Genomic DNA, 20,709 nt, shown 5'->3' on the forward strand with positions numbered 1-20,709 from the left:
CCCACTGCTTGGTGGTTGCCCTGGTAACTGTTGAGTGTAAACACGGGCCTAGGATAGTTAGAGAACTCCTTGTTTTCACTGAGGCTTTCCACCTCTTCAGGTGATCAAATACCCCACACTCAAGATTACAAAAGACAATGTAAATCTTAAGACAAAACAAAACACAGCACAACTGTATTTTAAAAATAGTTTTACAGGCATCCTAGCTACAAGCTTTTGTTAATCCACAAAAGATAGATTTTGCACTATACCTACAAATTGATCATTTACGAGATGAACAATAGGAGGAGGGAGCTCTTGAGATAAAGTCATAATCTTTAAGAAATAGTTTCTTCAGGGTCTCCACAGCTGAAATTCAGCTATTGGTGGGGGTTTCCTAGGTGACTTTATTGTAACAGTCCATGGCCATATTCATGCCATCCTCATTTCAGTAATATATTTTATTTGTACAATAATAATTAATAGTGGAAAATAAATTGCAAGCAAATATATTTTTGCATTGAAAAATGTCAGAAAAGTAGAGGTTTCCATGTCTAGTCCCCCTCTCCCAGAATAGTATAAACCTGAGAGAGTGTCTGATAAACTACTTTTTTTTTGCTGTGATCATTGACCAATAATCATCTTTTTGTGTTGTTGCTGAGTAGTGGTTTTTCAGTACAGTATTGTTTTCAGGATAGTGTGCTTTTTATGCTTATGTCCTGTTCATTTAATTTTTGTCTAATGTAAAATTGTTCTATAGAGTTGTAATTTTTCTACCTTTTTGGGTTTGTGGAATATTGTGTTTTCATATCCAGGAACTGTAACTTGTATTACCTTGCCAGAGAGGAGAGCGGCAGGATGGAAAGGTGGAGGGGGGCAGATGGGCTTTGAAAGATGAAGCATTTGTCATGACCACACGGTATTTCCAGGACCTCCTTAGAAGCCTGACAATTCTAAGGCACTCAGAAATACTTTGAAAATACACAGAGCTTTCAGTTTTCATAAATAAAGTCTGAACAGTATTAACATAGTAATAGTGAAACAATGTTAATATTGGCTTTTTGAGTAGCGTTAGATTTTGTATCTGTATAAAAATTATTAATGACAAATATTTTATTAGATGTGAATCATTTTGAAGGCTTTTGTGGTGAAGTATTCATATTTTAAGTATCAAAAACTTTCCAGTTAAACTATGTAGAACATTGCTTTGCTGTTAAATATCAACTGTAGTATGTTAGTTATAGGAACCACACTTTTCATATGCACACATTTTATTTAACTTGGAGGAGGTGCTTTGCTAGGAAATTGCATTCAGTATTGTAGATTTAAAATAAGAAATGCATAGTGGGTTTAGATTTTTCTTTAGAAATGAAATTTCTTAGAGATTTGAAATTCACCAAGTTAGTTCTGATATCTGAGAAGCAATGTCCAATGACATTGTCATCTCAGATGACTTTATTCTGTGTTCAGGGTAAGATGTTATACGTATTAAACAGGAAGAGAATAGGCATTAAGTGGACATTCTGTTTTTGTGGGTTTTTTTTAAAAGGTTAGTTCTCTCCTAGTTAGTGAAAGCAGCAGGGTGCAGGTATGTTCTTTTTATTTTCTGGTCAAGGATTTTGTCAGCAAACATATCTTTTAGTTCTGAAGTGTAATAAGTAGATCTGCACCTGGAAATCTAAAACTTTAATCTGTGCAAGTTTTAGATTTTTAACACAGGCAATCAAGTCTTGGTTTCTAAACTTAGGAACTAGAAGCTGAAAGTTGCACTCTAGGCAAGAATTCCATTATTCATGTGTAAATTAGGAATTCACAGGGTTAAAAGGTTAGAAACTGGCCAGGATGAGGTTTACCCTTGTGATAAAGAGCAGATGACCCTCATTCATTGGCCGAAGCTTTCATGTAGCTCTTCTGCAAAGTTAGTTATTGCCATGAATTGTTCTTGAGGAATGCAGAAATTCAAATGTGAACAGGCCTTTCCTTAAGTGTCACTATGGAGCCTTATCTCCCAGGCACATCAGAGCTGGCTGTGGGGACAAGGTTCCTCCCCAAAGGCCTGGAGGCTTTGCTTTCCTGTTGTTCATCCAAGCACAAAAGGATTTGTCTAACTTAGTTTTTCTAAGGCATCCCATTTTTAAAGGAAAGTATAGGGTTAAAGTAATATTTAGTTTTTTTAAAAAGTTAATCCTTTTTATTGATAGCCATTTTACATTTTCATGTAATGGAATAGAAAGGGGAGTAATGTGGGAGGCTCTTTTTCTAGTTGTATACAATAGTAAGAACAGAATATTAAACCATTTCCCATAAATTTCAGTATTTTTAACTGAGAATCAAATTTTCACTTTCATAGGTGCTAAGTCTTCACTACATAAATAATCTAATTTAAATATTTTAGGAGTGAGAAGTAATCTATGACATCTTGACATTTCTTGCAATCTAATTGTTGAAGTAAGATAAATTTCATAGGAAAGCATTAGTGTGGTAAAACGGTCTCATATTTCAACAAGTTTAAATTAAGATGAGACATTTGAGAGAAGTAAAGGAGGAGGCAGGTTGTGTTGTGTGATGTGTAGAAGACTGGCCAGTAAGCTAGTGATTGAACAGGAAGCTGGTTGTTTATTTCCTTTCCATAAAAGGTGGAAATTGAAGTCTTAGGATAGAGGGAAAGGGAACATAAAGCTGGCTTATATTTGTTGGGTTTTTCAGGACTGTTTGCTTGGGTGCAAAATAATTTTTTAAATGAGCATTTGTAGCTGGAAGACCATAGGAATTATTATACCTTTATGATGGATTTTTTTCTCCGAAATTTTGAGATTAGTTTTAGCATCCATAAAATTGTTTTTTGGGGGGCTGTCTATTTCTGTAATTTTATGTAGCAGTAGTTGTTTCCTGTAAAAGGATGTAGGTTGTTTTCCATGAATAAAATGTTTATTACTTCAGTTTAAGTTGAGATGAAACTTGAGGTTTTTTGATGAGATTAATGAAAAACTGTTCTGTGAGTGTGGTTCCTCGCTTAAAGAGTAGTACATAAATTATAGCTCAAAGCTCATCTTGAAATGTGAAGTTAAAATATATTGAAAACATTTAGAGTCATGTTCGAAAGAAAAGAGGGTGGGTGGTATATTGAAAAGAGAAAGGTAAGAGCTATGAGACTATTAGCCTAGATTTTGAATTTTATTAATGATCCTGGACCCAAGATGGGCAAGAGTTTGCTTCATTGTCACTTTTTATTGAGATTTGTAGATGCTGTAAAGGACATTGTCTCTTACCTGTGTGCATGTTTACTTCAAATCAAGCTGTTAACAGTTACTTGCCCTAACGTAAGAGTGCTAACACAAAAGTAAAAGTTGTTTGATTTTGGAAAAATAAGACAGACTGAGATATTTACAGAGACCAATCTGCCAACATTGTAGATAAGATTCAGATGGTGCTTTCTGGGTCTAAGAAAAATCATCTTTAAAGAGAAGGGGGTATGGTTCAAAAGTACATATTTAAATTAAAAATTTACTAGCTTAAAATTGCATAAGTTAAATCAGGGAAGTAAAAGCACATGTAGTTCTACAGGCTTATTTACGATGATACTTGGTTCTTAAAGTCTGTCTACCTAAAAGGTTTATCAGGTACCTGGTGATCTCTGGGTAATGGAACCAGTTTTTCCCACTTTGCACTTGATTAGTGAGAATCATTTCTCATCTGCAGAAACCTGTAACGCTATCTCACTGTTTTTCAAAGTTGTTGGATTTTTTATTTTTCAATGAAGCAGGGTCCACTGAGGGGTAGAATTATAATTTGCTTTAAGATGTATAAATGTGTTTATTTTATTTTTGTCCAGCTTCTTAATGGAATTTTGAAAGGGCATTTGGTATGGCCCTCTTGTGTCAACTAGCTCTGATTATTCTAAAGAAAGGCCCTAACTCTCAGCACTTGTTTGCCCAGGCATTTGTTGTCATTGCTCCTGAATTTAACAGCTGGGCCTATTGATGAAGTCCAGAGCAGTTTAAAAGAATAGCAGAAAACAAATCTCTTAAGCAGGGTGTTAGGTTGAAGGAGTATTTCAATTCATAAGTACATGCATTTGAGGTTACTTTTTTGAAAACCCTAATATTCTTGACTACAATTTTGAGAGATGATTTTTATTTCTCCTAGGCAGAGGTGCTCAGTTAGGGTTGATTACTTTCAGCTTTTAAACTGGCAATTACTATTTTTTTAATGGGGATTTTATTTTTCTTTAATTTTTAATTTATTTTTGGCTGTGTTGGGTCTTTGTTGCTGCATGCGGGCTTTCTCTAGTTGCCGCGAGCAGGGGCTACTCTTCGTTGAGGTGCACGGGCTTCTCATTGCGGTGGCTTCTCTTGTTGTGGAGCACGGGCTCTAGGAGTGCCGGCTTCAGTAGCTGTGGCTCACAGGCTCTAGAGCGCAGGCTCAGTAGTTGTGGCACACGGGCTTAGTTGCTCCGTGGCACATGGGATCTTCCCGGACCAGGGCTTGAACCCGTGTCCCCTGCATTGGCAGGCGGATTCTTATCCACTGTGCCACCAGGGAAGCCCGGCAATTACTATTAATATGAAAATAATAATGTTAAGTCAGGCATTTTGCTGAGGATTATAGTTGAATTTTAAAAACAGCACTGATTATTGATATGTTTTAAGAGAAATTCTAAAAGTTGTACCCCAAATAAAGTTTTTGTTGTCAGGGCTATTTTATTTTTTAATTTATTTTAAAAATATATTAATTTATTTCTTTGGTTGTGCCAGGTCTTAGTTGCAGCACGTGGGATCTCTTAGTCACGGCATGTGGGAACTTAGTTCCCTGACCAGGGGTTGAACCTTGGCTCCCTGCATTGGGAGCACAGAGTCTTAATCACCGGACCACCAGGGAAGTCCCAGTCAGGGCTGTTTTAGTACTTCTGAGAGTTTATAGTGTTCAGACTCTTTATTAAAACATTTTTAAAATTCTCATTTGGTAAAAAATCTTGGTAAATGAGAGGAAGAAGAAGATATGGTTGTAATCATTGAAGCAGTATTGGAAGTTGTCCTAACATGGTAATCTGCACAGAGCAAGTTCACAGTCAACAGTTGACAATGATGTACAAAAAAGGTAAAAATGTTCCAAATTACCTTCAGCAGCTATAATTCTGAAGCCAAGTGAACTGCTTTAGGGATATGTATTGCAGAGGATAAAGGTGTCATCCTCACAAAGGTCTCTGACACTAATCTGACAAATACTTTCCTGACTTTTACATTCCTTGGGTTTTTTCTTTTTTTAACCTCTGGTTCTCAGAAACTGCTTTTGATGAGCTTTAAAAGCCAAATTCTTATAGACTGAGCAGAAGGCATGAATTTAAAAGGTTTGGGAATTTTATTTTTAAGTTTCTGGAGGGTTTGCCTTTTTCTTGTGTTCATATATGTATATTTTACAGCTTTAGCGTTTGTAGTGGCTAGATTAATCAAGTAACTATTGGAGAATGCAATCATTGTTCAGGGTCCTGGTTTCAAACTTGTATCCTCATTGGATTTGTTGTTAGGACTGATGGAAAGAAAATTTTCTTTAAAATTTTTGCTTTATGAAACTATAGTAAATCCCTGTTTAGAACAGTGTGACAGTTTTTTTTGAATGATATTGCTTTATATAGACTACTTTCTCTAAATAAATCATATTCCTTTGGAATAATCCTCCAAAATGACCTTTTTATTGTTTTGTAGTCTTTTTAGTACTACTCAGAATGGATCTTCCACTCCACCAACATTTACCAAATAAGTAAATAAAAAAATAAATTTCTTTTTTTTTTTTCGGCTGTGGATTACATTTCTTAGGGTTTCTCAGCCTTGGGGCAATTGACATTTTGGACTAGGTAATTGTTCGTTGCAGAGGCTGACTTTTGCAATGTAGCATGTGTAGCAGCATCTCTGGCCTCTATACACCAGATGCCAATAGCACCCCTTCCTAGTTGTGGTGACCAAAGAATGTGTTTTGGGAGGCAAAATCACCCCTGGTTGAGAACCACTGATGTTTCTGAGAGTAGTGCAAAACTTCTTTCCAAGTGTCACTAGGCTATTAGTATTTTAACTGTTTCTGCGTTAACTTGATATTCAACTTTTTTTGGTTTTAGCGGTGTTAAATTTATTGATTGGAGACGACTTACTATTTTTAGGTACTGTCAAGGAAGCTAGATAAAGAAATGTATTTGGATTGTTGTTTGTCTAATTTGGAGTGATGCCTTTCCATCCCTTTTCACACATAGTACATTGAAAACGGCTACTAAGAGTTTACCCTTCTGTAGGTTCATTCATTTTGATTTCAATATTTCAGATCTTTTGGGGGGGATATCTAGTCTAAGAGTAAATGCAAATTTCATTTAACTGTGTTTATGTAGCACCTTTTTTTTCTTGATGTGATGGACACCGTAGTTGAAGAGATATGAGAAATCTCCATGTGTGGTTAGTGTTAGAGAACATCTTTTGTGATGCTCTGCATGGTGAGAAGTAAAACTGTATGAGATTAACAGCCCAGAGAATAACATTTGCTGTGTGGTACGTTTTTCATTGGGTGAATGGTTAACCGAAATATTTTCAGCTAATTCAGTGGTACCATAGACTTATTTTGGGCAGAAGCAATTTCACTTCTGCAGATAATTATGTAAAGATGGTAGCATCTTGTGAGGGCATCAAGAGGTGACAGAAAGGAAAAGAATTAGACACTAAAGTATATTAACTAGTACATAGAAAGTCACAGGCAAATTGAGTGGTTATTATTGAAATATTTGTTTTAGATTACTTAGTAGTAGTGGGCAGGGACTTCATAGTTTTTATCTTTCCCAGGATATCACTCTATGTGTGTGCTTCCATTTTGATTAAGCTGTTTATGCTAGTAAAAGTTATGATTGTTGCTACATGCAGTTAGTCACCCATAGAGGCCAGTAGCCACTGGTGGCTCAAGTGGGCAAGTTGAGATAGATGAAGGAGGAAGCAGAATATTTTAATGAGTGATTCTAGTGCTGAGCAAGTCTGGCTAAATGTTTTTGGCACCATGTGTTCTATGCCAAAAACGTTACTTGGAGTAGAACAAATCATCAGTTAGTTCAAAATAGAAGAGAAGAATGCGCATTTTCATTATATTTGAGGAAAATAGTGTTTGAGTCAAAACAGAATTTTAACATTCTTGAGTGCTTATTTTCCTGTCCTTGTAGTCATTTCATAAAGAAATTATGAAGTTGACAATTTCCAACAGCTGGTAAATACTCTTCATGCTGCTAAATTTTTACTGAGTTGATGGGAGGGGTGAGGTCGGAAAGCAGAAAGAATGACTAAAAGGCAGAAGAGCCAAGCATTAGTGCCTTCTCCATTGTTGGTGACTTATATGACTTTAGACAAATCACTTAATCATTCTCATCCTTGTCAGATCCTTGTCTTATCTGTAAAAATAGGTACCTGGGGGGAAAAAAGGGAGGGATGGATATTGAGCAACACAGTGCCCTTAGTTTTTTAATTCTGTTATTGTAATTCTAAGTAAATGGCCAATAAATTATATTTTTTGTAAGGGTGAGCCCAATCACATTGCAAGAGAACCATTTAAGTCATTGAGAAAAAATTTTTAAAAGCTAGTCAGTTATTTAACTTGGTACTTTTAAGGATTCATACTCTTGCAGTGGACCTTAGGAAGATCTGCTTTTGGAGATGGGGAGGCCTTAAACCAATACTGATAATTTGAACTAGTACTATTTTTAAGAGTCTAGAAAAATACATTACTTTGTCTGGGATTGGACAATTCAGAATAGTTGTGCTGCTTTGAAGGTTGATGTAGTGTAGGAGAGGTATAACTTTACGAATATGTATCTGGTTCTGCTAATAATTAATAGTGTATTCTAATGTTTATTGACTCGGTGTTTAAAAAAATAGTGCTGGTTTCATCTTAAGAGAGTTTTGCTAATGTTATTAGTGTTTTAATAGAAATAGATTATATTGGCTTCCCCACTACGACCGCCAATTCCTGTTAAGAATGATAAGGTTTAATTTTTCCTCCAGCTTTCAAACTGAATTAGCTTGAGTCCCTCTGATTGGATTTAAAGTAATTTCAATTAAAGTACTGACCTCAAACTGGACACATAACAAGAAAAAAATGCTTTGATGTTGGTATTGCATTTTGGTATTTTTTTAAAAGGGAGTTCACAAATTTTCTTAAATAATTTTATCAGCTAAATGTGTTCACTGTTTTCTTAATAAAAAGAATTCACTTTTTGTATATTTAAGAAAGCCATATTTTCATGCCCTGACTTAGTAATACTTTTAACATAATTTTAACTGAGGGACCAACTTCAGTAAAGCAATAAGATTACCAAAAGTTTCACCAAAAGCATTATGAATGTTATCCCAGTGATGGAATATGATTTCTTCAAAGCCTATAAGTATCTTTACCTGGATGATTTACTGCATTTTTAGAAATCTGTGATAATTAATACTTGAAAGAAAGTACACAGACAGAAGAAACTTTGTGAAATTTAAGTTTAATTTTCAGTCTACCAGTTGTCAACTTGGAAGCTCTGATATGTAAGGAAAAAATTTTACTGCTTAGCACATGGTACAATGAGAAATTATAAGTGGATCCACAGTTGGTCAGTAGAAAGGTGATAATTTTCTTACCATACTAGAATCGACTCCACCATTCTTTTTATTTTTTTAATTGAGATATAGTTAATGTACAATATTATGTAACTTACAGGTGAACAACATAGTGATTCACAAATTTTAAAAGTTATACTCCATTTATAGTTATTATAAAATATTGCCTATATTCCCTGTGTTTACAATATATCCTTGTAGCTTATTTATTTTATACTTAGTAGTTTGTACCTCTTAATCCCTTACCCCTATTTTACCACTCCCTGCTTCTCTCTCCCCACTGGTAACCACTAGTTCTCTATATCTGTAACACTGTTTCTTTTTGTTATATTCACTAGTTTGTTGTAGTTTTTAGATTCCACAAATAAATGATGTCGTATAGTATTTATCTTTCTCTGACTTATTTCACTTAGCATAATCCATCCAAGTCCATCCATGTTGTTGCAAATGGCAAAATTTCATTCTTTTTTATGGATGAGTAGAATTGTACGTATATGTATACCACATATTCTTTATCCATTCATCTGTTGACAGACACTTAGGTTGCCTCCATATCTTGACTATTGTAAATAATGCTGCTATGAATGTTAGGGTACATCATGTATCTTTTTGAATTAGTGTTTTGGTTTTTTTGGTGGGGGGATATATATACCCAGGAGTAGAATTGCTGGGTCATATGGTTTTTAGTTTTTTGAGAAACCTCCATACCGTTTTCCGTAGTGGCTGCACCAATTTACATTCCCACCAGTAGTGTACAACAGTGCCCTTTTCTCCACATCATCACCAACATTGTTCTTTTTGATGATAGCCATTCTGACAGGTGTGTGGTGATAGCTCATTGTGGTTTTAATTTGCATTTCTCTGATGATTAACAATATTGAGCATCTTTTCATGTGCCTGTTAGCCATCTGTATGTCTTCTTTGGAATAATGTCTATTCAGGTCTTTTGCCAATTTTTTAATCAGGTTGGTTTTTTTGATATTAAGTTGTATGAGCTGTTTATATATTTTGGATATTAACCCCTTATCAGTCATATCATTTGTAAATATTTTCTCCCATTCAGTAGGTTACCTTTTCATTCTGTTGATGGTTTCCTTTGCTGCTCAAAAGCTTTTAAGTTTAATTAGATCCCATTTGTTTATTTTTGCTTTTATTTCCTTTGCTTTAGGAGACAGATCCAAAAAACCACTGCTACAGTTTATGTCAGAGTGTTCTGCCTATGTTCTCCTCTAGGAGTTTTATGGTTTCCACTCTACCATTCTTTATCAGAACAGAAGGAAAGTGATTAATCAAAGTTTTTTCCTATTAGACAGCTTTCCAAAGGGGATGACATTTTTAGAAAATAAAAGACAAAGAAAATACATTATTATTTTCCACTGATCTCCAAACTTTTAAAGACTTGTTTAGAAACTGGCTATGAACATTTTGAAGAGAGAACCTTAAGATCTGTAAAACTTATCCTATAGTCAGTAGAGAGTCCTTGCTTCCTAATTTGACTTGCAGTATCATTCTGCCTTTCTCTAATATGAGTAAAGAGCACAATTTGTAGTCTTAGAAATTTCTATTTTGCAAATAATAAAGATGAAGCTGGAAGGAGTTAACTGCCTTATCCAAGGGCACAGCTGCTAGATCTGAGACCAGAGCTCAGGTTTGCTAATTCTTGTCATGAATTTGAAATGCTTAAATGAAGATTTTGTCCTGTTATTGTGTGGAAGTGTATCTTATTATATTCAAATATCTCTTCACACCCAGAATATAGAAAAGTGAATGGTAATGGGATTGACCCTGAGGTTAAAGATACTTCTTACATTTCTTTTTTTTTTTTTTTTGCGGTACGCGAGCCTCTCACTGTTGTGGCCTCTCCTGTTGCGGAGCACAGGCTCCGGACGCGCAGGCTCAGTGGCCATGGCTCACGGGCCCAGCCGCTCCGCGGCATGTGGGATCTTCCCGGACCAGGGCACGAACCCGTGTCCCCTGCATCAGCAGGCGGGCTCTCAACCACTGTGCCACCAGGGAAGCCCTACATTTCTTAATATTTATGTTAAAAATATTTTATCATTGTGCAACTTACCCTTTACTGTACTTATATAAGGTTTTGATGTTGTTTTTGTTGATGTAATGAAAATCACTAATGTGTTTATATTTTTACTGGTCCTGTAACACTTCATGGAACTTCTTTTCTTGTGGATAACTTCAATGTGGGGAGATTGAGCTCTTTTCCCTTTAGAGGCTCAGTGTTTGTTGATACATCTGTCCAAATGGAAGTTTCATCTAAAGCAGTGATTTTCAGTGTGTCTTTGAAGAACCTCCGATGGAGTGAGACTCTTTTGTAATTAAAAGGTTGTTTTTTTTGTTTTTTTTCTTTTAATGAAAACTACTATTTATTTATTTATTTGCTTGCTTGCTTGCCATGCCGCACAGCTTGCGGGATCTTAGTTCCCTGACCAGGGATCCAACTCAGGCCCTCAGCACTGAAAGGGCAGAGTTGTAACCACTGGGCCACCGGGAATTACCCAAAAGGTTGAGTTTTAAATAAATGGTTGAGCATGTGTCATTATTATCTTATGGGAAGAGGGGCATAGTGACAGCCTATATCTAGCTTGGAAATGGTTTTTATAATGACAGTTTTATTGAGATAGAATTCACATACCACAAAGTTCACCCTCTCAAAGTGTACAAGTCAGTAGGTTTTGTGCATCTGTCACCACTGTCTAATTCTAGATTATATCCATCACCCCAGAAAGAAACCCCACACCTCCCAACTCTCCCCTCCCCTATTCCCTGGAACCACTAATCCAGTTTTTGTCTCTGTAGATTTGCCTTTTCTGGATATATTATAAAAATGGAATCATACAGTATGTGGACTTTTGTGTCTGGCTTCTTTCACTTAGCATAATATTTTCAAGGTTCCTCCATGTTTTAGCATGTGTCAGTACTTCATTCCTTTTTTGGGGCTGAATAAGGATCTGTTGTGTGATATACCATCTAGTCATCTGTTGATGGACACTTAACTTGGATTGTTTCCATCTTTAGGCTATTCTGAATAATTCTGCAATGAACATTGGCACCTAAGTATTTGTTTGAGTCCCTCTTTTCAGTTCTTTTGGGCATATACCTAGTAGTGGAATTGCTAGGTCATCTGATAATTCTACATTTAACCTTTTGAGGAGACACCAAACATCTTTTTATGTGCATCTTGGCCATTTGTATATTTTCTTTGGAGAAATATCTATTCAAGTTTTTGGCCCATTTTAAAAAATTCGTTTGTTGAGTTGTAGGAGTTCTTTATGTATTCCGGACAGTAAACCCTTATAAATTATATGATTTACAAATATTTTCTCCAATTCTGTATTTTTTTCATTTCACTTTCTTGATAATATTCTTTGATGCACAAAAGTTTTTAATTTCGATGAGGTCCAGTTGATTTTTTCTATTGTTGCTTGTGCTTTTGGTGCTATATCTAAGAATCCATTACCACATCCAGCGGTAGGAGTCCAAACTCACACTTTTGCATATGGAAATCCAGTTGTCCTACCACCAGTTGTTGAAGAGAATATTGATTCCCCACTGAATAAACTTGACATCCTTGTTGAAATCAATTTGCCATAGGTACATAGGGTGTGTTTCTAAACTCTAAATTCTGTTCCATTGGCCTATATGCCTGTCTTTATGCCAGTACCATGCTATTTTGATTATTGTAGCTTTGTAGTAAGTTTTTAAATCAGGAAATGTAAGTCATCCAATCTTGTTCATCTTTCCTAAGACTGTTTTGGCTATTCATGGCTCTTTGCAATTCCATATGAATTTTAGGATTGGCTTTTCCATTTCTGTTGGGTTGGCCAAAAAGTTCCTTCTGTTTTTAAATAAAAATAAAAGACACATTTTTCATTTTCACCAAGAACTTTATTGAACAAAATATTCACTGTTTTGTTCCACTACCTTCTACCATTTTTCAGGCAACTTCATAATTCCGTCTTCCCAAAACTTTTAATCTTTTTTGAGCAAAGAACTGTTCCAGGTGCCTTTTACAGGGAATTGAAATTTTTTCCATTAACAGAATTTTGTAAAGACGAAAATAAATGGAAATCTGAAGGTGCAATGTCTGGTGAGTATGACAGATGAATCAGAACTTCCCAGCCAAGATGTAACAATTTTTGCCTGGTCATCAAAGAAACATGCAGTCTTGCATTATCCTGATGGAAAATTATACATTTTCTGTTGACTAACTCTGGACACTTTTTGTCGAATGCTGCTTTCAGTTGGTCTAATTGGAAGCAGTACTTGTTGGAATTAACCATTTGGTTTTCTGGAAGGAGCTCATCATAGAGGACTCCCTTCCAATCCCACCATATACACAACATCACCTTCTTTGGATGAAGACCGGCCTTTGTTGTAGTTGGTGGTGGTTCATTTCACTTGCCCCACGATTTCTTCCATTCCACATTATTGTACAGTATCCACTTTTCATTGCCTGTCACAATTTGTTTTAAAAACAATGTTTTCATTACGTTTAAGTAGAGAATCGCATATGGAAATACAGTCAAGAAGGTTTTTTTGCTTCACTTATGTGGAACCCAAACAGTAAAGCAATTCACATAACCAAGCTGGTGCAGATGATTTTCAGCGCTTGATTTGGATATTTGAGTGTGTTGGCTATATTTTGCCTGGTATAATGTTGATTGTTCTCAATTCATGTCTCGATTTGATCTCTATCAACTTCAGCTGGTCCACCCGACCAAAGAGCATTGTCCAGCGAGAAATCTCCAGCATGAAACTTCGCAAACCACTTTTGACATGTTCAGTCACAGCACCTTCTCCATACACTGCACAAATCTTTTTTTGCGTTTCAGTTGCATTTTTACCTTTCTTGAAATAATAAAGCATAATAGGCTGAAAATATCTCTTCCATCTTCAATATTAAAATGGCTACACAAAAATTCACCAGTTTGGTAAGTCTTTTTTTTTTTTTTTTTTTTGTGGTACACGGGCCTCTCACTGTTGTGGCCTCTTCTGTTGCGGAGCACAGGCTCCGGACGTGCAGGCTCAGCGGCCATGGCTCATGGGCCCAGCCGCTCCGCGGCATGTGGGATCTTCCCGGACCGGGGCACGAACCCGTGTCCCCTGCATCGGCAGGCGGACTCTCAACCACTGTGCCACCAGGGAAGCCCTGGTAAGTCTTTTTTTAAATGCAAGCTGATATGACAGCTGTCACATACAACCTAACAAAATTGTTTCAAATGAAGTTAAAGACAACTAAGTGCTACTAGAGCCATCTTTCGGAAAACAACCGAACAAACCTTTTGGCCATCCCAATACATAAATGAATGTGGCGTGTTGATATGGATTGCATTAAATATGTAGATTGCTTTGGGTAGTATTGATATATTAACAATATGAAGTCTTCCAGTTCACGAACAGCATATCTTTCTGTTTATTTAGGTCTTTATTTTCTTTCAGCAATATTTCACAGTTCTCATTGTACAGATATTTCATCTTTTTGGTGAAATTTATTTGTCACTATTTTATTCTTTCAGATGCTTTTGTAAATAGAATAGTTTATTATGGGTGTATATACACACAATGGCTTTATGTGTATCATAAAGCCATTGTGTCAATCTTGTATCCTGAAATTCTTCTGAATTGATTTATTAGCTTTAGTAGCTTTCTTACAGATTCTTTGGAGTCATATATATATACATGTATATATAAAATCATGTCATCTGTGAATGATATAGTTTTACTTATTTTTCTCCATTGGATGTCTTTTATATCTTTTTATTATTTAACTGCCCTGGCTAGAACTTCTATGTTGAATAACCTCTGTTTCCAGTTCTCAGAGCAGAAATATGGCTATTATTACTGCAAGGACTGCAGCATATGATGGGAAAATACTTATGTGTTGTACCTACAGGGTACCAACAAGGTTTACTTCAAGGAGTTTTGCAGAACTTGCAGAAGTCTTATAACCCTTACCAAGTGAAGAATATCACCTATCAAGTAAATCAGATGTTTGCATTTTGTGTCTGAATTCGGTGGCGGTAGAGAGTTTTAGTGTGTTTTCTTGAGTGTATTTTCTAAAAGAGGCTAGGTTCCCAATGACCTTAGGTTTTGATTGCTTTTTAGTAGGAGTTGTAGAAATAATACTCAACTAGGAAATGGGGCTTCAGTGAATGTTTCCTTCTGCCCTTGCAAATCTTGGTCTTATTAACCTCTTTTGAAACTTACCTCACGTGCATTATGAAAGAATATTTGCTTTACCTGCTATTCAGAGTCTACTGTAAATAAAAGAAGCAAACTGAAAAATAGACTACTTTTCTACCAAAAATGTGTGTGTGTGTGTGTATGTGTGTGTATGTGTATGTGTATGAGAAGCTTTCTGTCTTTCACCATTGAGTGTGATGTTAGCTGTGGGGTTTTCATAAATGCCCTTTACCATGTTGAGAAAGTTCCCTTCTACTCCTAGGTTTCTGAATGTTTATTCAAGAAAAGATGTTGGATTTTTTCACATGCCTTTTCTGTATCAGTTGAGATCATATAGGTTTTTTTCCTATGTTCTGTTAACGTTATATATTACATTGATTAATTTTCTTCTATTGAACCACTTTTGTGTTAAGATAAATCCTACTTGGTCAGTATAGTCCTTTTAATATGATGTTGAATTCAGTTTGCTAGTAGTTTGTTGAGATTCTGCATCTATATACATAAGGGTATTGGTCTGTAATTTTCTTTTCTTGTGATGTCTGCCTGGCTTTGGTATTAGAGTTGGCCTCATAGAATGAGTTATGAAGTATTCCTTTCTCTTCTGTTTTTTGGAAGAATTTGGGAAGGATTGGTGTTCATTTTAATTTAAATGTTTGGTAGAATTCACCAATGAAGCCATCTCGTCCTGGACTTTTATTTGTTGAGAGGTTTTTATTACTGATTCAGTCTCTTTGCTTAGTATAAGTCTGTTGTGATTTTCGATTTCTGAGTCATTTAGGTAATTTGTATGTTTTTGGAATTTATCCATTTCATCTAAGTTATCTAATTTGTTGGTGTACAATTATTTATAGTATTCTCTTATAATCTTTTTAAAAAAAATTTTTGTAAGGTCGATAATAATGCTCCTACTTTCATTTCTTATTTTAGTTATTTATGTCTTCTCTCCTTTTTTTTTCCTTTGTTAGTCTAACTAAATATTTGTCAATTCTGTTCATCTTTTCAAAGAACCAATTTTTGGCTTTGTTGATATTATATGTGTGTGTGTGTGTGTGTGTGTGTGTGTGTATATATATATATGTTTTGCTATCCTGTGTTTCATTGATCTCTACTTCAATCTTTATTATTTTCCTCTTTATACTAGCTAGATTTAGTGTTTACTTTTTTTTCTATTTCCTCAAGGTATAGTTTAGGTTATTATTTTGAAAGCTTTCTTCTTTTTTAATGTACACATTTATAGGTGCATATCTCCCTCTGAGCACTGTCATAAATTTTGGTATGTTTTATTTTCATTTGTCTCAAAATACTTTCTAACTTTTATTTTGGTAATTTCTTCCTTGACCCATTGGTTAAGAATGTGTTGTTTAATTTCCACATATGTGTGTTTTCCAGTTTTCCTTCTGTGCTTTTACTTCTAGCTTCATTCCACTGTGATTGGAGAAAATATTTTGTATCAACTTAATACTTAAAAATGTATTGAGGGCTTCCCTGGTGGCGCAGTGGTTGAGAGTCCGCCTGCCGATGCAGGGGACACGGGTTCGTAACCCAGTCCGGGAAGATCCCACATGCCGCAGAGCAGCTGGGCCTGTGAGCCATGGCCGCTGAGTCTGCGTGTCTGGAGCCTGTGCTCCGCAACGGGAGAGGCCACAACAGTGAGAGGCCTGCGTACCACAAAAAAAAAAAAAAGAGACTTGTTTTGTGGCCCAACATACAGCCTATCTTGGAGAATGTCCCATGTGTACTTGAGGAAAATGTATCTTCTACTCTTGTTGGCTAGAGTGTCTTTATATGTCTTATTAGGTCTAGTTGGTTTATAGTGTTCTTTAAGTCCTCTATTTCCCTACAGATCTTCTGTCTGGATGTTCTGTCCATTATCGAATGTCTTGTATTGAAGCCTCTAAATGTTATTGTAGAACTCTGTATTTCTCCCTTCAATTCTGTCAGTGTTTGCCTCATATATTTTGGGATTTTGTTGTTCGGTGCACATATATTTATAATTGTTATTTTTCTTGATAAATTGACCTGTTTAGCTGCATATAATGTCCTCCCTTGTCTCTTGTAACAGTTTTTGACTTATAGTCTATTTTGTCTGATACTAGCATAACCTCTCAGCTCTCTTTTAGTTACCATTTGCATGGAATACCTTTGACCATTTTTTCACTTTCAACCTGTTTGTTTCTTTGGTTGTAAAGTGATTCTCTTGAAGACAGCATATAGTTAATAAATCATTTTTTAATCCATTGCACCAACCTCTGCCTTTTGATGGAGAGTTTAATCCACTTATATTTAATGTAATTACTGATAAAGAAGGATTTCTGCCATTTGATTTTTTTTGTATGTCTTGCATGTTTTTTTGTCCCTCATTTTCTCCACTACTGTATTCTTTTGTGTTTAGTTGATTTTTTCATGGTGAACCATTTTGACTCCCTTCTCATTTCCCTTTGTGTATATTTTTTAGATAGTTCTTTGTGGTTACCATAGGGATTATATTTAACATTCTAAATTTATAACAATCTAGTTTGAATTGATACCATCCTAACTTTAGTAGCATGCAAAACTCTGCTTCTATGCAGCTCAGTCTCCTCTTTTATGTTATTGTGATACGTTACATCTTTCTATCGTATGTGCCCAGTAATATAGATTTATAATTATTCTTATGCTTTAGTCTTTTAAATTATGTAGGAAATAAAAAGTGGAGGTGCAAACCAAAAATATGTTAGTTCTGACTTTAATATTTTCCTATTTAGTTACATTTACTGGAGATCTTTATTTCTTCATATGCCTTTGAGTTACTGTCTAGTATCCTTTCTTTTCAACATGAAGGATTTCCTTTAGCATTTCTTGTAGGGCCAGTCTAGTAATGAGCTTCCTTAGTTTTCGTTTATCTAGAAATGTGTTAATTTCTGCCTCATTTCTGAAGGACAGTTTTATTGGATATACAATTCTTGGTTTATAGTTTTTTCTGTCACTTCATGTCATTCCACTGTCTTCTGGCCTCCATGGTCTCTGAGGAGAAACCAACTGTTAATTTTATTGAGGAATGATAAGTACACGACAAGTCTCTTCTCTCTTGCTGTTTTCAAGATTTTCTATTTGCCTTTGTCTTACAACAGTTTGGTTATAAGTATATTTATGTGCATATCTCTCTTAATTCATCCTCTTGGAGTTCATAGAACTTGGGTTTTCATCAAACTTGGAAAGTTTTCAGCCATTATTTCCTCAAATATTCTTTGTACCCCATTCTCTCTTTCTTCTTCTTCTGGAACTCCCACAGTGCATATGATGATCTGTTCAGTGGTGTCCCTTAGGTTCTTTCACCCATCTTTGTTTTTGCAGATCATTATGTTCTTCCCTTATGGCTTTATTTTTGTCTTTTCTTTCATGTTTTTAAACATTCTAAATAGTTATCTTGCAGTTTTCTTCAACTTTACTGCTATCTCAAGTTCTCGAGGTGCCAACCTCCTTGTTTTCTATGTCTGGTGATTTTCCTTAGGGCAGATGGTTTCCTTATGTGACTTGTAATCTTTTATTATGAGCTCATCTTCACTAAGGCTTAATATATCCTATATTATGCAAGTGTTTTTTTCTGTTTGGTGCCCCACAGTTTCACTGGTCATGGACCAATTTGGGAACTAATTCTTGGCTGCTTTACATTATTTATATAACTTTATAATCTACACCAGTGTGTAGTAAAGGCCAGGGGTTTATGTTTGTCATGGGAAACATTTCTTCTCATCTAGAATAAACCCTCCTTGTTGCTAATCTTACTGGTGGGTGAGTTTTTCTACTGACTCTTTCTTCAGGTGCTTCTGGGATTTCAGCTTCAGGTCTCAGTTATTTATGTTGTGATGGAACAAAACCACTTTCTCTTCCTAGAAGCCTCCAGTGCCTGTAGCCACCTCTGGACCATCATGGCACCAGGCCAAAGTTTACTATTCTGTCCTTGCCCTTAAATTTTTGTTAGTGCTGGTGATGTTGTTTTGAATATGTTCTGTATAGCATTTCTACGTGGTTTTAGTGGGAGAGGGCATCTGTATTTACTCAGCCTACTGTTTTGTAGGAAATGAAAAGGATGGCAGCTTGAAGAATCTCTTCCTCCCTCAGAAACTACACGCCTGATCTTTGAGGACTTAGTTCCTAACTTCTTAACTTCACATCTCTGCATAATCCTAACTCTCTTCGTTTTATTTCTCATCATCCCTCCCAGCTACATTTCTGTCTTTCCTTCCTTGTTGTTTCAGCCCAGTCCTAGTTAGTGGGATTTTTCAGTGACCTTGACTTATATTCCCTTCCACTGGCAGAGCACCCAGGAAAATGCTTCGCACATTGTAGACATTAAAGCACTTACTGGTTTGTTGAGAATTGTGTGTTTAGGCTTATTTCTGACTTGGCACTGTCATTCGTTGCTTCAACAAATAGTGATTGAAAGCCTACTCTGCTAGGTCCTGAGAATACCACAATTAATTAAAAAAAACAGTCCTTGACCTCAGTGATAGGTGAGTGGGAGCAAGGAATTCATAAATAAATAATATTTACAACAGTATTGTTGTGCAGTAGTAGAGTGTATTTTTGGTAGAGCTGCATATGTAATATTATTTTTTCCAACTTTATGTTGAAAAATTTTAAATCTATAGAAAAGTGGCAGGATAGTATAATGAACACCTGAATACGTTTCACTTAGATTCTTAGCTGTTCATTAAAATGTTGCCACATTTACTTCATCCTTCTCACTCTCTCTAAAAATGTAAGTTGCAGACATCATAACATTTCACCTCTAAATACTTCCCTGTGCATCTCCAAGTCTGGGGTGGGAGGTGGGAGGTACTTAGGGAGAGATACTTGTGGTAGTGATGCCTAAGCTAAATTTTAAAGGAAAACTAGATTTTCGTTAGATGAGGGAGGTGATTAGTCCAGTAAGGTACAATAGTAAGAAACAACATGCTATGTGTGGAATAATAATCTTTTTGGTGTTGCTAGAGAATATATTTCAGGGAAGTGAGACCCAGAAATGGAGTTGGAGATGTGGGCAGGATCCACTCAAAGAAAGACTCATTATATACCAATGCCCTTTTAAGGAACCTGGAATTTAACCAGGTTCCTTAAAAGGAACCAGGTGAATGATGAAGAGCTGCAGGGGACTGGACTGGTCAGTTTGTGTTTTAGATTGATCACACTGGAGTCTTGAGGACAGAACTCAGGTGCACAGGGATGGAGGCTGTGACAGTAGCATGGTGAGAGCTCCTAAGGGCCTGGACTGGAGCACCAGTAAGGGGGTGAAGGGAAGACAGATTTAGGTTATAATTAGGATTAAAAATTGGCAGTACTCGTTAGATGTGGGGAATAAGGGAAAGGGAGAAGTTCAGGATAATGTTGATATTTCTAGTTTGGGTGACTTGGTGAATGGTGGTGTCACCAACTGAAATGGAACACAGGTGGAGGAGCTAATACAGGGAACAAGATGATGAGTTTTGCTTGGAATGTGTTCATTTTAGGAATCTGTGAGATACCTGTGTGGAGCTGTCTAGCAAGTGGTCCAACAGAGCAGTTGTGAGTCAAGAGAGGCCTGGCCTAAAGATAGTGAGTTGAGCATCACCAGGACTTAGGTGGAGTTTAAGTGATAGGTAATTTTGAGCAGGATGGGTGTGCAGTGCAAGGAGCATGGGCAACCAGCAGAGACAAAAACAGTCCTCAGGAAGGTAGGTGGAAAACCAGGAGAATACAGAATCACAGAAGCCAAGGGAGAAGTTTCAAAGAGTTTATGAAGCAACATCAGATGCAACAAAGAGTTTCAATAAGACAAGACTTGAAAAGTACCCTTTGTTCCAGGCTATTAATAGGTCATTAAAGTCTTAGAGCAGTTTTGGAACAGTGAAAACAAGCACAGTTTTTTGGGGACACAGAATTTTTCCTAAACCTT

General features: G+C 36.1%; 1 protein-coding gene across 1 annotated transcript in view; it reads left to right on the forward strand.

Annotated features, from left to right (window-relative positions):
• PRTG (protogenin) overlaps positions 1–20,709 on the forward strand; it is a 127,836-nt gene that overhangs the window by 3,295 nt on the left and 103,832 nt on the right. The gene's annotated exons all lie outside the window — the stretch shown is intronic.

The sequence above is a fragment of the Delphinus delphis genome, chromosome 2 (assembly GCF_949987515.2).
Source record: "Delphinus delphis chromosome 2, mDelDel1.2, whole genome shotgun sequence".
Taxonomy (NCBI): domain Eukaryota; kingdom Metazoa; phylum Chordata; class Mammalia; order Artiodactyla; family Delphinidae; genus Delphinus; species Delphinus delphis.